Genomic DNA, 4,275 nt, shown 5'->3' with positions numbered 1-4,275 from the left:
AGGCTCCTCCAGCCCAGCCAGGCTTACAGGTGATTGCAGCTGCTGTTTTGACTTCAAACCCACCAGGGATCTCAAGCCAGACCCATCAAGCTAGGATGCTACTGATTTCTTGACCCACACTGAGACAATATGTGCTTGTTGTAGTGTTTCCCAAAGTGAGTGATACTGGCCTGTAGGGGGCACTGGAATGACCCAGGGAATGCGCCAAAAGCAGCTAATCATAATGGATCCGGAATAATGGGCTACAGTCCCAAAGTTCATGATTGCCAGGGGGTGCTGAGTAATTTTTTTTTTTAATGAAAAGGGTACAGTCTGCCAAATAAGGTTAGGAACTGATGTGGAGGAAGAAGGACAGTCAGGAGGAGGAGGAAGAATTCGGATGCATGGCTAACTGCCTGCAGGATACCAGGAAAACTGGATGGTGCCCCACCACCATTGCTTAACATTTGGATGAAGAATTTTAACATTTTGATCAAGTCATAGAATCTGGACTTTCTGGCCCTATTGAGATTGGATGATTGCCTGAAAACTGTTGCCCTGAGATAACCTTTAAACCTGAAAACAGAACAAAACAAAACAAAAACCTGTGGCAATTACATAATCTCCTGTCAACTGGTGAAGGGGCGGAGTCTAGCCTGGCAATAAGGTCATAGCCAATGGTGCCTCAGGGCCTTCTCCTGAGGATTCTGGGAACTCTTATCTTCCTCCCTGGAGGTGGGACACACACCCTCTGCTTCTTCCTGCTGACAAGCCACGTGGAGACCCACACCAGCATTGAGATGCTTCCACCACCACTGGATCCACAAGACATTCCACCCACTGGCCTGTGCTCTTCCTGCATTTAGTATCATTGCATGGCTGCATGAGTCTAAAGAGGAATTTATGGACTAGTATTGACATATGGGGTATTATCGGACTTATGGACTTGATCTGGACTGGGCTGGGATGTTTTCTTTCCTTTTTAAAAAAATCATTTTATTGGGGGCTCAAACAATTCTTATCACAATTCATCCATCCATCCATTGTGTCAAGCACATCTGTACATTTGTTGCCATCATCATTCTCAAAACATTTGCTTTCCACTTGAGCCCCTAATATCAGTTCCTCATTTTTCCCTCTCCCTCCCTGCTCCCTCCTCCCTCATGAGCCCTCCATAATTCATAAACTATTATTATTTTTGGATGTTTTCTTAGTGTACAATTGCTCTTTGAGATAAAGTCCTCTCTTACACATATGAGTGTCTCTGGACTTGTTTCTCTAGTCTACCCAGACTAACACTCCACCTTGAAATCTTCTTTAAACCAAACAATTTTTTAACCCAGCTCGTACACAGTGTCTAGCTTGAGCATTGTGTTCTTTTGGAGAACTGTCTGCAGAACTCTCTCACATTGACCACCGCAACCCGCCGGGTCAGTTGGAAGCTGAGAAGGCAGTGGATTCAGGGGGAAGAAGGGCTCAGAAAAGGAAGAGGAGAAGGGTGTTACAATTCGAAGACTAACCAATGCTTCTGAATTACACACGTAGAGAACTGTTGAATTGGTATATATGCTGTTGATTTTCAACAACAATAAAAAACACAGATGAAACAATAAACAATAACGGTTGCGCGTTTTAAACTAACTGGAGTGATTTGTTCTGCAGTAGCGGATAACTAATGAAGAAACCATCAAGCCCTGTGAATGAATGCGTCTGAACACAAAAGGGCAGCCTGCTCACAGCTGTGTTTCGTATGGCCAGTAGAAGACTGAGAAAAAGAAAGGAAAGGGTTACTTGCTAATCATTGAACATCTAGTTTCTGACTTGTCTTACAAAGTCGGAAGACCTGGCATCGCTGAGCTTATATTCCCATGTGGTGACAACCAGCTGGTGGGGGGGAAAACACCCCACCCTTTCAGACGAGGCACGTGTTCTGTTTGCCACACCCGCTACCCTCCCTTATGCCTCTCAGCCGGGTCGCTTCACTCCTTTGTGATTCCTGCCTGGTCCCTGTAGGCATTTGTACCTACTGTGGGGAACAGAAGGATTTCTCTTAAGTTGTCTCCCCAAAATATATACCAGACTTAGCTGCTTAAGCGTGACTGTACAATAGGCAGCGAAAGTAGGTCAGAGGTTATTCTCCTTAACATTGGCCATCTGTAGTGGCTAGACTATTAGTCTGACTCACCCTGAATAAGACCCACTCCCTTCTGATAAGGATAATGGTGGTCTATTCAGTTGCAAGAGATACCAGAGAGGGCAAACCCGCCCAAGGGGGACCAAGGTTAGTTAGCCATTATCAGCTGTCTAGATCAAGCAGACACCACTGTCTATTCCACAACCAATGTGGACACACCCCTGGGTGATTCCCCTCCTATTGATTGTATTGCCTATGTTACTACCCCTGTGTTAATACCCCTCCTGGTGACTCAGGTTATTGTCCACTATCAGGGAACTTGCATGCCTCCCAGAATAGTAATTGTCTGTTTTATTATGTGAGATGTTAGAGTGATCAAACTTGTTCTAGAATGAATTGTATTGCCCCTTTCTGTGATGTATGACTCTATGATGCGTGGTTAGCAATAAATAAGGAGGCTCCCTGGTTCTCGAGAGGGTGGCTGGAGAAGGTGACTAAGGAGGACAAAGCAGCGGCTTCTTCTCTGACGACTAAGCCCCCTCCACGAGAACCATCAAGCTGGGCTGAGGTGAGATATACTACCATGAATTGCATCTGACTCCATTACTTGACTCCATCCTTTAACTCTCATGCTCTCTATGACTTTACTATAATCTCTACTTATTATCGCTGTACAATTGCGCCTACCAAACCTATGATGTTTTGTGGGGTTCCCTCTTACCCTTAACCCCACAACTTACCATTTCTGTTGTGAGATATTTTCGGGGAAAGGGGTGTCAAGGCCAAGAAACACCAGGAACAGTGGCTATCCAACCCAAAGGGCAGAACTGGGCTTTGGGTGGAGAGAAAGAGCCAGGCTTGCCTGAAGCCCCATGTCCTCCAGCTTCTGCTTGCTTTCAGTTATTTAACTCCCCACGCCCCCACCCTCCACCGCCGCTGCCACCTCCTTGTGCCTCTGGAACAGAACAAACTCCACCAGGCTGGTTTTCTCCATACCTTTTTATTGAACTCTGCAGACTTCATTGAGGGACCATTTGCTTGGAAATTCTTAGAACATTTGGACATATTTCACAAGACAGGACAGCAGCTGGAGGTCAAACAAGGATCATAGTCTCATCTTACCACATGCATATAAAGACACTGGGTTTAGTTGTTGGTTTCTCGTGTGTGTGTGTGTGTGTTGCTCATTTTCACCTTTACAGGAAGGACGAGAGACGACAGCTGACAAGAGATGAACAGGACCCACGGGACTCGACCCCCAGAACAAGGTGGCTAAGGACGTTGGTCATTTATGGCTAATGTGATTGCTGGGCCTCCACCATGGGTGGGGCAATCGGAATGGCTTTGCTGGCAGAAAAGCCCCAACCTCACGGGCTCCTTGGAGAGACAGAGGGTCTTAGCTGATGGGACCAAGATGCGTGGTATCATGGTGGGGGGGGCATGGAGGTTCAGAGAAAAGGAAGACCACAGGTTCCCAAAGCTGGAAGACAGACTGGTTCGCTTATCCAACTGGACACCCGTCACTCAGGGAATGAGATCCTGATTCCTGCCTCCCGAGAGCCCCAGAACATGGGAAACCCCTCCTTTGGGCCTTTGGCTTAGCCCATTGGAAAACCACCTTGTCTGTGGTCTCCAAAGCACTGGGTGTGAGCTTAACCACAACATGAGGCAGAGACAGGCCGCACAGCAAGTAGGAAGGAGACTGGCGCTGCCCCACAGCAACTCCGGAGTCAGCATGGAGGAGACGAGCATTCAATTAGAATGTGTTCTTGGCCCCAGATTGAGCCAAAGAACAGATGGCAATGGTAGGGAAGTTTGGGCTTCAGCAGGAGAGTGGGCCCCGATTTCTCCACCTTTCTCAGCTAACATGACTCCGAGTCAGATAAGAGCTAACTCCCTCAAACTCTCACTCACCCATACATTCACCAGAAGTTAGCCATGCACACACACCTGCAAAACAACACAGGTTGGGCGATCACGGTGTGCCAAGGGCATGGGCTCAGAGAATCATCCCGAGTTCCTGATGCAGAACATGGGGTCCCCACAGCCCTGACCTTGGGCTGAAGCCAGGATAGGTTTGGAAAGTCAAGGGGCCACCTGGTCTTGGCTTCATGCAGTGGGCCAGCTGCCCCACCCGTGGCTCCTATGTCCCCAGTGACCAA

This window comes from Echinops telfairi, unplaced genomic scaffold (assembly GCF_000313985.2).
Source record: "Echinops telfairi isolate 266 unplaced genomic scaffold, ASM31398v2 ScPeMD7_5592;HRSCAF=6446, whole genome shotgun sequence".
Taxonomy (NCBI): domain Eukaryota; kingdom Metazoa; phylum Chordata; class Mammalia; order Afrosoricida; family Tenrecidae; genus Echinops; species Echinops telfairi.
This window is presented reverse-complemented; position numbering follows the sequence as displayed.